At 32.4% G+C, this 13494-nt stretch overlaps 1 long non-coding RNA gene across 2 annotated transcripts in view; it reads left to right on the forward strand.

Moving 5' to 3' along the window:
- The window catches only part of LOC139779076 (uncharacterized), a 67459-nt gene extending 56975 nt beyond the window's left edge, over positions 1-10484 (forward strand). For both annotated transcript variants that reach the window (XR_011719799.1, XR_011719798.1), the window contains one exon: positions 10235-10484. This is a non-coding gene — a long non-coding RNA (uncharacterized lncRNA). The remainder of the gene's footprint in view (positions 1-10234) is intronic.
- Positions 10485-13494: the final 3010 nt, after the last annotated feature.

Raw genomic sequence — 13494 nt, forward strand, 5'->3', positions numbered from 1 at the left:
GATTCTATTTTATTTGCATTATTAGATGTTCTTGCGTTTTGAGTTATTACTGGTTATTTTTGTTTGGCTACAATGTTAATAATGTTTAATGTCAGTTAACATTTTAAACATTTTAAGCACATTTCTCGCTTTAATATTTAGTTTTTTTTATTTATACTTAAACGGATTTACGACAGTACATCAGATATATCGTTCTAACTCTGCAGCCATTTAACCGCGTAATTCCAATCGCAGATCTTATGAGCGATCCGCAATTACGGCGACACCCGCAGCTAAACGCCAAATCCGTGTACCCCGTCCACGTTTGATCGAGACGAGTGGACGGCTTGTTAAGCACCACCGCACGTTCACGCAAGTGCGCCACTCGAGGTCAAAGGTTCACTTCAGCCTCCGGCCGCAATTGCTCGCCCGTGTGGCCGGAAGTCCGCGGGAGGACCGTAAGATCATCTCTCTCTCTCTCTCTTTCGTTCTTCTCGTTTCGACTTTTACATTCGACGGAATTACGGGTTTTGACTCGGAAACTCCTCTCATCCCGCTCTTTTAATCTCGCCGATCTCTTCTCTTTTACGAGCGAAAGACGCTGATATGATGCTAATATTACGCGACGCAGAAATATTTCGTCGAAACGGCTGATTTTGTATTGCAAGTCGAAAAAAATATATATATTTGAAACATTGATGTGACTATTATATTTAACGCATTCATTAGTAACATTTTTAACGTATTTATTAATAACAATTTAATTTTATATGTTAAGTATTATTAAATATTATTAACGTTTTAAACGTTTACTTTATAATATTGATTTAAATATTGTGAGAGTGGAAATATTTAATAAAAAATTCTTTTATCAAGAGACACGGTAGTGTCTCGCGCCAAGTACACGCGGAGCGAGACCGACCGTGACTCTTTTACGCGACGCGACGAGTTGCGAGTACTCGAGATGTTGATTATACTTAATTGAAATATTTCGGTCAACAAGAGTAAAATGTAGACATTGACATCAAGTAAATGGAACTAATCAAACAGATTTTTTATTTGTAGAAGAGAAAAATCTATAAAGTGGGAGGCGATGACCGAAAATTTATGTCATTGATTTATTTCAACGGACGAGAGAGTACGCGAGAAATTTAAGATAATTTTTCTAATTTCCGGCGAAAATAAAACGACGAGATACGGCTTCTTCGGAACTTGGAATCATCGTGACATACTCTGTAGTAGGGAAATTTAAAGTCTCCCACGTCCCGCGAGGACGAAGAATAGGAAATTAGTCGAGCCAGTAAATTAGTTTTCCCGCGTATATAGGTCGTGCGTAAGTAAAGCTGGGAAAAATGTAATTAACGGATAATGCGGCAAGCGCTCGTTTCTCGCTTCGCCTCGCCTCTTCATTCTCTTTGTTAAAAATATATCGATATGTGAAATGCCTTACGTGTTACAAGATAATCCGTTGAATGCCGACGTTGTTCATGACTAATCTAAACAATGTCGATTATTAACTTATATTTCTTTCTTTCTGTGATATCCCAATTTTGAGGACAGATAATTAGAATTAATGGGATAGAATTAATAGATGAAGAATTAGGCAATTAAAATTGATTATGGTTTAAATATAATAATGATATGTAAGTCATGATCAATATTCTATCATTAATTCATGACATATCTATACACGTCTGTCTGGTTGGTCTACTCCTATATAACGAAAATTATATAATTATGCGCTTAAGAGCACAAGAATGAATAATATAATTTTGTCATTAAATTTTGATCCTATATAGAATTAAGTTTTCTTTTCTTGAAATAAATTGACATTGTGACAGAAATTATTGTCATAATGTTGATGTTTTTATTTATATTTTGATATTTTGCACATTTTATGTTTTATTGAAGAATCATTATAATTATTTGAATGTTTTAATATGTATAATTCATTACAATTAAATTTCGCTAAAGTGAGGAAAAAAGATTACAACTTGAATGCAATTGCCTTTATACAAGTTATACGTTTTACTATATTTGTAGCAAAAATCGCAATATTAATACAACAATTTTTTAGATGTAACAAAAGATTAATTGACTGTGTATAAGTAATGTAATATACATTATACAATTTTATTGTGTAACATGGGGGGGTTGAGTAAATATGTACACAGTTAATTGTCAAACTTTATTATGATATTATAAGTATTGTAATGTCGATCGTTATATTCTAATTTTACAACAAAATATTGTAAAAAAGGAATATCCTTGCAATTTATACAACAATATTATACTACGATATCTCGTATATGCAAACGTTATCTGTACATATATGTACGAAATATTGAATGTTCTTTACAAATTTTGGAGCAAGAGGAATAAATTATTGTGTTCGAGTTATAGAAACGCGATTTCATCGATCGGCGGTTTTCTGACGATACAACAGCGGCTTGTCTGACGCTATATTCAGTATTCGGTATTTCGCAAAAATATCTCTCTCGGAAGCCGGACATTCACTAGTCGACAAGCCGTAAATCGATCGGCGCGTACACGCCATAAGCTCGAAAATTCTCTTGGCGTTTTTCGGGTTTTTACTCGGAAAAACGAAAAGAACTCTTGAACCGGCAAACCTATGTACCTATTCTCATTCTCATTCCGCATTTCCCTGCACGGTACATATTCAATAATTTTGATTCTATCAGAAACGAGATATCTGATATCGCATGATCTATAAATAAATAAATAAAAATATATATGTATGCATATATTATTTCCTGTAATGTAATAATATTTGTTGTGTAATATTTTAAATTTGTTTAATATTAATTTTCGTAATATTTAATATCCGTATACATTATATGTTTCACTCATGATTAATTTTATAACGACAAATTCTGTCTATATATCAGTTTGAGATAATTGTATTTTTCCTCAGCTCGAATATTAAAGAATATTATTATACTAATTTTTTATTTTTCATTATTTCGACATCGTATATCTTTGCAATTGAAATTCTTGAAATTTTATTAAAGCGAAATTTACTTAGGAGAAAGATTTAAAATTGCTTGTAACTTGAAAACAATCAATGCTTCAATATTTTTAAGACGGCATATACATATAAATATGAATATAATATGCTGTGTGCCTACATAAAAATATTAAAATTAATATAAAATTATTTTTTAAAAATATATACATGTATAACGAATATCATGTTAATATGCATATAATAATGACTTTTACATATTTTTATATTATATATTTTTTATATATTATTGATTACGTACATTAAGGCAATTTTAGCAAAGTTCTTGCTTACGTTAAATTGGAAAAACCGTAAAGAGCTATCAACGACAAATTATTTAATGAATATTTAACGACGTGAAGAGTCATCTGCACCGATGAATTCTCGTCTGTCGTCTCCCCCAGTTAGAAATTCCATTGTTATAAAAATTTATAGGGTGGACTGACGCATCAGTTATCGCTCGTTCCCCGACGAATTTTTGGTAAAAATATTCCATCGTGTTGTGGTGTCAAAGGTTTGCGCACATTGCGGTTGCATTGTGATGTATATATATGTGTGTGTGTATATATATATATATATATATATATGTGTCATATGGATATGTGCGGTATGCATATCGTTGTTATGCGTGCGTATCGTGGCCGAAATTTCGACTAAAATATCGAATCGATTTCGGAGTAAGTTAGGGTGAAAAACGACCGTGGTTACGTGATGATCACGCAGTGGGTTTTTCGTTATTAAAGCTGATATCGCGAGATTTGCACATACAAAAAATATACATCTATTCCACTGCATTTGAATAAATTCTGAATATGCACCTTAACCTCTCTCTCATTAATATAAACAAGAATTTAATATATGTAAAAAATTTATCTATCTATGATAAGAATGGTCTAAACAAGGAACATAAATGTTTCGATAAATATTAACTATTATATCTAATATATTCATTTTAACATTATTAATGTGCTAATCAGTAATATTATAATTATTATTATCAAATATTATTAAGAGCGAAATTAATTTATAATAGGTACATGGTGCGTTTGATGTGTACGAGTTTGTTAATTATATCTGAACAAATTGTAACTCTCTTTCTCTCTCTCTCTCTTGTTTTCTTCTTATTCATTTCATTCTTATCGGTGTTAACAGCCCGGGAAAAAAAAATTATATATAATCATATATAATTATATATAAATGATCATATATAATTATATATAATTATATATGAAAATTGGCACGATATAATTTTATCTGATTATATATAAAAATATATAATTCTACAAATTTTTATATAATTTTATATAATTATATATAACTTTATATTAAGGTTTACTTTCAATTTTTCAAAAAGGATCATATATTATTATATAAAATTATAGATATATAATTTTTGCATTATTTTGCATCAAGACAGTGTTGGGTGAGTCTTGCGTTGTATTGCTGACAAAGATAGATGTCTCGCGGATGTCATGATTTTGCTTCGCAGGAGGCCTGCTTATATTAGCCCCCAACTGAAATTTACTTACGCGTTAGTCTTACCATTATGCGCCGCCTAGTGGCGTCGTTGCAAACTATCACGGAAAGACAGCTACCGCGCGCATGCATCTTTCTTAACTGCATGTACATTATTTCTATATCTTTGACAGATAAAATTATATATAATTATATATCTATCTACATATATAAAGACAAATGTCCTGACTGACTGACTCATCAACGCCCAGCCGAAACCCCTGAACCTAGAAACATGAAATTTGGAGAGTGTATTCCTCTCATAACGTAAGCACACACTAAGAAGGGATTTTTAGAAATTTGAACCCTAAGGGGGTGAATAGGGGTAAGATGTGTTTTCACGACTTTCTCCCTGCTTGGGCCTGATGAGACATCGACTTGGTTTTTGCTTACAAAGGTTACCCGCATACAAGTGTTTAAAAACATAATTCAAGATTTTGCCCTAATCAACCCCTAAAGGGGCAAATCTAAATTCGGGGGTGAATTATAGAATCCTTCGCATACCGTAGCGAAGCACGCGGGTGTATCAAGCTAGTTATATATAATTATATAAATTTATATATTTTAGGATTTACTTATTTAGAAAAATTATATATTCATTTATATAAAAATATATTAATATATATAATTATATAAAATTATATATAATTTTACGTGAGGAATCAGATATAATTTTATATAATTATATAGAATAATATATATTTTATATAATTATATATTTTAATATATATTTATATATAATAATATATAAATATATATGTTGAAATTTTCTGATTTATACAAAATTATGTATGCTTATATATAAATATATATAAATATATATACTTATATATAATTATATAAAATTTTATATAATTTTATATAAGGATCTAGATATAATTATATTAAATTATATAAAAGAATACATATTTATATATAATTATGCATAATTTTATATGTTTTTATATAGTTATATATAATTTTTTTTTCCCGGGAGAGAGACTTAATTATTCTTGAAAGATTGAGAATCTTCTCTGTATCAATGTAAGTAAATCAACATAAATGTTCTCGAAAAGCACATTACCGGCTCTTTCCCGAGATAAAGCACCTCGTTGACCAGCTAGCGATAGATCACCACGTAACAATTAGTGTGGATGGTAATTACGCGAGCAGCTAATTACTAAAAGTCGAACCGTTCTATATCGGTGGCTTGTCAGCGAACCTCGCAGAATGAAACGCGAAAAGTTTCAACACTGTTCTCGTAATTCACTTTTTCTACCGTTTTTCCACGTTTATCAGCTTTTGAGCTTTAGAGCAAATAGCGAAATGCGCGGACGTTTTCCATATCTCCGCGACGATGAACACTTCAATTTAGTATGAAATGTGTCGCCGGTGAATATTGCCAGAATAGCTAATCTTTCTCATATAACGAAAAAGCTCCTTTATGTTCTAATAAAATTAAACAAATACAATAATAAAAAGCAATGTTAGAATTAATTAAGATCGAGAAAGTTAATTAAATAATACTGATTAGAAATAATAAATATTATTTTTATCATATCTTTATTTTTTACCGTTGTAATTATTAATTTTAAATTTCTTAATTTTTCAAAAAATTATTAACGTATATGTAATTATATTTTTTAATTAGTATTTGTTTATCGAGATTTTCAATTACTTTTTAATTTATTGTGTTAGTTCAGCGAATCATAAAATTCGGTTCACTCGTTTATTAAAATATTATGTTTTAATTTTCGCTGAGCAGAATCGCGTAACTTCATTTATTACTACCAATCGGAATTCTATTTCCCATTAATGAAATTGTATTGCAACATTACGAATTATCGGCAACTCGAAACAAAACAAATCTTATTACGCGGCGCCATATTATTGCATAATTATACGGCCCTAATTATGATCACGACTATTTCATAATTCGAATTCTATATCACAACAGACTCAGTCGAAATTTATAGCGATTCCATTTAATAAGATAATAACGTAACTATTTTTTACAACATTATTTAAACTTTGATAATTTTTTGATAACTATTAAAAAATGTAGATTCTTAAAAATTACTGATCTGACATATAATATTTTTCTGTATTATAAAACGCGTTTATATTTCACGCTAAAGTGTGAAATATAAAAAATTGGAACGTTTTAATGTACAATATAATACTTTGAAATTTTGCAGAACATTTTATATTCACATATCCACAAAAAACGAAGAATCTAAAAGTATCGGCTGCGAGAACTTGGTTTCATAACCAAGTAGATATATGTTCTCCTTTGAAGTAACAAATTACTTTATAAAGTATTTAGCGCGAAAAAGTTCCTTAGAACTCTACTATGGCCAAAAAGGACAAGAAAAAGGGAACATAGAAAAAAATTATGATCAAAATATCTGTTTTATCTTTTTTGTCTTATTAAGTCCGTCTAACTTTTATGTGAAAAAATACGTAATATTTTGAATAATTTGCGACGACTGGATTATTAAGTAAATAGTTTGACATAAGAATTTTTTAATAATAAAATTAGTATTACAGTTTCCACGAAATTATTAAACTAGTCTTGAGTATCAATTTTAATATTAGAAACTTGTTCTGTTTTATATATAAATTGACATTCTAAAATTTGCCTAATCAAGAACAAAGATATTTGGATTTTATTGTATGTAGCGTAAAAATGTTCAATTCTATACAGTATTATATCTATATATATTCCATGTGTATATTATATATTCTACATATTAATTTTATATGTCATATAATTTTTACATATACTAACAATTCGACGAATGCAACAGTTGCCTAACTGTTGAGTTATTGCCTACGAATGGTGCATATTTCTTAATTTATCAGAATATGTCTCTATCGGAATAGTTTCGAAAAGCTGATTCTTAACCGTTCATCGAACGTATTCATCGATAATATTGAATAAAAGATAAATCATACGCAATTAACCTTTGCCATTAATTTAATTTCCGTGATATGATGGAAAATATCGAACCGCCGAATATCGACGACGGCGAACGTGACCCTGTTTTCAGTGACCCGCGTAGCCGTTGGAATTGTCGGGCTTCGCGGCACGTTAATTACGCGGACAAGACCGCGCGTTGATGCGAGAATTCCGTTTAACACGTTGTTTAAACCCGGCCGTGTTACCGGCTTGGTTCGGAACTCGTCCTTTTTTCCACAATATCATTCTAGGAAATGCACCACCTCTGAAGCACACGTATCATCAATACACGTATTCAAGTCTTTCGGGAACTGTAGAGAAATCCCGATATGTCCATTTTATTTTCCATTCCATGTAAACGATTATTCGCTGGCTTTAGAAATAAGAAACGCATTGTGGAAAAGAATGACGAGCGGGGGTAAACTCTCTTCACGTTTACGCTGCAAACTCTCGCTACCCGGTATCCTTATAAATCGCGCAAAAGCGCGGCTTCCTTTCACGCGGACAAAAAAAAACCGCAAGCTAGAATCTCGCCCTTTCCCGCACAGATTCATGCGGTGAGGGAGGGCGGGGAAAGAGATTCACGGTTCGATGGGCCGAATCATCCACTTTGCGAGTAGCGAACTCTTGGAGGACGCCGGTAATGTTTGAACAGAGTCCGCGAGCTGACGAGCGGAAGTTCGATGCGCCGTCAGCGCGCTCGCGACCCCCGTCTAAAATAAAAACGCGCCCCCGTCCCCGTCCGCCCCCTCTACTGCCACGGCAGCCTCAACTTGAACAAATTATCCGCCCCCGTGCGCCCACGGCGAAAGGAATTTTCAAGCGGAATAAGAATCGAGAACTCGTGAGCGATATCATCGTCTGATTTGCGATTCCGCAAATGTAATTGTTCGATGGATTCTTCGTGCTTCTCCGTGGTAATATTCCTGGAGAAAGTTGAGGCTCTTTGCCGAGTATGTCGTCGTCCGTGAAGAAATGACGGGATATTATGGTCTACATCAATTTTCTTCAAGTCCTTTGAGTGACAGAACATTGCGAAGTTCGGAGATAAACTTTGAGCGGGATGATGTAAATTTAACGACTCAGATTAAGTACCAGAATGAGATCAAGAGACACGGTAATGTCTCGCGCCAAGTACACGCGTAGTCTAACGTGAGCCGGCCAGTTTTGAGTACCTGAGATTATCGGCTCTCAGAAACGGCTGGACCGATCGACTTCTTATTAACCGTAATCGATAGCTTAAATTTAAATTATATAACAAAAGTATATTTATTTTTTTTCTACGAGCCCTAGAAGCGAAGATATTACGGTGCAAAATTTCAATATTGAAATATTTTACCTTTTTCTGTTCTTTTCTATTACGTGTCTATTGTATATGTTGTCCTTTTTTAAAATTTTTGTACAGTTACAATTTTTCACATGTGCAATGCTTGCAATAGTGCTAACAGCGCTCTACTATGAAGTCTTTTGACAGATCTGATAGGTTTTGATAGATGTTTTTTTAGTACTAAAGATTAATATTGATGAAAGAGACGTTATTGTATATTCAGTGTTACATGATACCTATGGTGTACATTATAAATGATAGAGGACTTTTCTAATCAGTTTAATCCGCTCTATTTTGATCAATTTTATCGATTAATTTAAAATTGCAAAGCATCTCTTCGTTTTTTGAAAGTAGCTTTACTTATTCTTTATCGCGTCGCCGAAGCGAATGGAAACGGTTCCGCCCTCGCAATCTTTCCGATGATGACATCTCCTGCCTTTGATCTAGGTGCCGGATCTTCGTTGTGTTTTCTTTACTTTCTTCACTTCCTATCTTTACTTTCTAGGTTTCGAGACGCAACCGGCGCTCGAAATATTAAGGAATTCCTGGATACGAAACTGCGCTAACGGCGTGCACTTTATTTAAAGAGGAGAGAGAACATCTTTCAAACATTCACGTTCAAATGTAGAGTGATCTAAAAATATTACGATCTAAAAATGTAAAAAAAAAAAAGAATTTAAAGACTGTAACTAATCATCTTGAAGATGATTCACAATCGACAGAAAAAGCTCTCGGAAAAAGAAATAATCGCTTGCATTGTATTCGATGCTAAATTGATTTCCAGATTTTGTATAAAACAATCTAAAAAGAAACATGGAGTATATGTAATATAATCGCTGATTTACTATTTCTGGGGGATTACACTCCGCGTTTTTCTTTCTCTCTCGCTCCTGACGTTCTATGGCGCGGCCATAAGGGCTGTGCGGAATGTCGTGTAGTCTCCGCGCGGTGTAAATTACGGCCAGCCTGTAGCCGGGAAACTCGATGTAATTTCCCGACGGTGACGATTAGACGCGCGAAACACAGAGCGCAAATTCTCCCAGAAGGGGTATAGCGACGTGACAAATCCGGAATATTTGGTGGAATATATGCGCGACACGAGGACATGAATACGAGAGCGCTCGAAAAACGGATAAATTAATATGTAACATATCTCTTTTCTCGATCACAATTTTGTGCTAGAGTGACATGTAAGCGAACATCCTATTATTCAACGTTATATATTTATATTTTTAATAGGCTAATGGATAATGTATTCTTAATATACATGAAAGAGAACGGAAAAATTAAAAATCTCCAAAAATTGATACCGCGATATGTGTGATTAATAATCACCCATGTGCTGCTCGACTTATCTCTCGTTTAATTTGCCGGTGGATTAATGGCCGAATTAATTACGGAACAGGCGAAGCGCTGTTTTTTTTAATCGTCCTTCGTTTTCGTACAGGTTGGATGCAGTTAACTGATCGCGGCAGCGACCAGAACTAAATTTCCAGGATATTGAACTACGCGAAGGAAAGTAAAGCTTAACGGTGAGTACAAGAATGTTTGTTTTAAAGTCAAAGCATGAAATAAAAGAACATCCTATATAGAATAAGTCAACAATCATACAATGTGGAAGAAAAGAATTTAAAAGATTAAAAAATGGAGAAAATGTAAAATTAATAAAATACTTTATTATCTTTTCTTAGAAAATATTTATGTTATTTTATATAATTTAATTGCATATAAATTTATATACTCTATACATACTATATCTTTATTAATTATCAAATTCTTCTAATTTTATTTCATTTTGTTTTATTATTTCTCGTATCTATTTATATAAAGGAAAAGTGACGCGAAGACAAATTTTCGAATTGAAAAATGCCGGGGCAAACTCGACACTCCGCCGGGGCAAACTCAACACTTTGTCTGATCGACACAATTTGATCTGGAACTTATTTTTTACTGTCTGAAAATGAAAATACATTGTTTATTGTGTATTTAAAAAGTACAAAAATTCGGAATAAAGTAGCTAGAACAATCATTTGAAATAATGAGAACAAAAATTGTTGAACTTTCAATTATCTTCATCTAAACTCATGTCTGAAAAACAATTAATGCAGGTAAACTCGCGATCGGACGTGCGCATACATTTGTCATGAGCTATACGGCTGCATGACAAGCATCGTTTGTTACTGGGAGCCGACGAAACGGCGTGGTGTTGACTTTGCCCCGGACGTCGTTTTTCACTTTTGTCACTTCAAAAACATGAAAATTTTGAAAATATCCAAAAACGATTATCGGATTCATATAGAGCATCAAATTTCCCATCAAAATCACTTATATATTAAGGGCTTTTTTCTATTTTGACTTTTGACTTTCAAAAAATAATCGTTTATAAATGATAAATAAAAAGAAAATAGATAAAATCATAAAAATTAAAAGAAAAAAAAATTATGCATAGTTAATAATAAATTTTTTTTGCATGATGTGCGTCTTTTAATTTTGTGCGAAAAGATAATAAAGTTTTTTAATGTATTGTGCATTTTGAGTAATAATTTATCTTTACAACCGTGATACTTTTGCTTTATATTTATATGTAATAATTTTATAAAAGTTTACTTTTGAAATTAAATTTTATTATTACACAGATTATAGTCACATAAAACGGTCATGAAATATATAAACAAACCGCTACGCAAGTGTTTTGCGATAAATTTCATCTCTTGAATTTCTATCTTTTTAAATATTTTCGAGAAACAAAAGCGCAAACATACGCAGACATTAAATAGTGCTCGGAATTAAATGTCGCATGTTCACTGCATTTCGAAATTTGGTTGCTAAATACATATATAGATTTCCGCGGGAAACTCTTTCTTGCTGCATCTAATTGAACTCGAACAAAGATCCCTAATTAAAGCCGATGGAGTTCAACCATTAAACTGTAGTTACGATATAAGGATTTTTTTAATTGTAATTATTTTTATTTTTTAAATTCTGATCACGAAAATCATTAAACTTTTGCACTTAAGAAACTATGTTCTTTATTTTAAAGTCATTAAATTTTAATTGTAAAACTATTTAACTTTTTAATTAATACTTTAATTAGTATAGTACGTATTTAATAATAATAAATACTTACCTTTATAACAAAGGAAAAGTAATCTGAGAAATGGACCTAACACTAAATAAGCTAAGATTTACGAAGATTTTACCCGCTCGCATCGGGCGCGAGCGATACCTACATATTTTACGGTACTTAAACGGTGTGCCCGCATGCGGATGTCGGATAGTCTTGGTTGTTTACACACGACGACTTAAGGCGAGAGAGTGGAAGGAGCTGTTTGTCTAACTAACACAACTTCTGTATGATAAGTCGATGATAGCTACTTGGACGTATAATAGCTCGCTAAGTAAAATAATTCCATTGGCATGCATTACAAACAGTATCGCTAATTTTCTTTTGAGCCTGAGGTGTTTGTACTCTGATTTATATCTTATATTATAATATTTTACTATAATATAATAGAATAGATATTTCGGGTGAAAACGTTAAATAATTCACCCTATATATAACCTATATATAAACTCCTAAATTAACTAAGAAAATATTTGAAAAAAATGTCGGTTTAGTGCCTTGTTCGCATAAATCCACATAATTCTTTTTGCACATAAAAGTATTAAATAATAATCGAAAAGCGAATATGTAACGCGAGATATTTTGCGAAAGCGTAATATACATATTATTTATTTATATTTTATATTTTATATTTTATTTTATTCTTATATATTTTGTCTCAAGTGATCTGTCTTTTAAATCCTGAACCTTTTTTTTCATAAATAAATAATCAAATGGAATATTTTCTTCTCATATACTGGACAATTTTTAAACTTATGCATCTGTGACTAGGCTGCATATTTATTTTATTTCACCGTCCGCCTAGACATCATCGGCAGACATCCTTCAATATTCTTTGATGTTGCATTATCGGACGGGATTTAATCAGCCGCAAGTAATTCAGCAAAAGCGCGGAGCAAAAGGTGTCACCGCGACCGGCGGTTTCGGCGGAAATGAAAGGTCCCGTGCACTCTCGGTGTATATTGCAATTGCGGCTTTGTCGTTGCGTGTGTCGCGGACATGGGGATGAAGTGGATATCAGCCAAGGGTAGTCGATTTAAGAGTCGTCACATTAACGCCCGAAGCGGATCGTGAGTGTTGTTGACAGCATAAAGCTGGAATCTATTTAGCTTCCAATCATATAAACGGTATTACATGAATCATTTGAGCAAGAATTACATGAATCGCTTAAAGTTAAAAAATCATGATTTTATCGGAAGAAATTATATATTCTTGAAAATCAGATTTCTCTTTTCATAAATGATATTGAATAATTAGATATTATTATGTGAACGATTTATTTTGTTAAATAATATCGTTTTGAGAATATCTTTTGGAAAATGTTAAAGCATCTCTGAAGACTTCTTAAACAATCTGTGCTAAACTTAGATTCCTTCTTTTATCTCTAGAATTTATATCTAGCAGATGTTAAGATGTTTATGACATCTGCCGCGCATGAAGAAAAAAAAAGTATCATTTCTCCCCTTGTTGCTCTCTACCTCACATTTGCGTGATTACGTGACCCATGCGTAGAGTGAGAATGTGGGTAAAACATGTCACGCGGTCACGCAAATGTGAACAAGTAGGAGAGCGGTGTAAAAAGA

The sequence above is a fragment of the Temnothorax nylanderi genome, unplaced genomic scaffold, assembly GCF_030848795.1.
Source record: "Temnothorax nylanderi isolate EJ_2023f unplaced genomic scaffold, tnyl_v1.0 TNYL_tig0208_pilon, whole genome shotgun sequence".
Taxonomy (NCBI): Eukaryota; Metazoa; Arthropoda; class Insecta; order Hymenoptera; family Formicidae; genus Temnothorax; species Temnothorax nylanderi.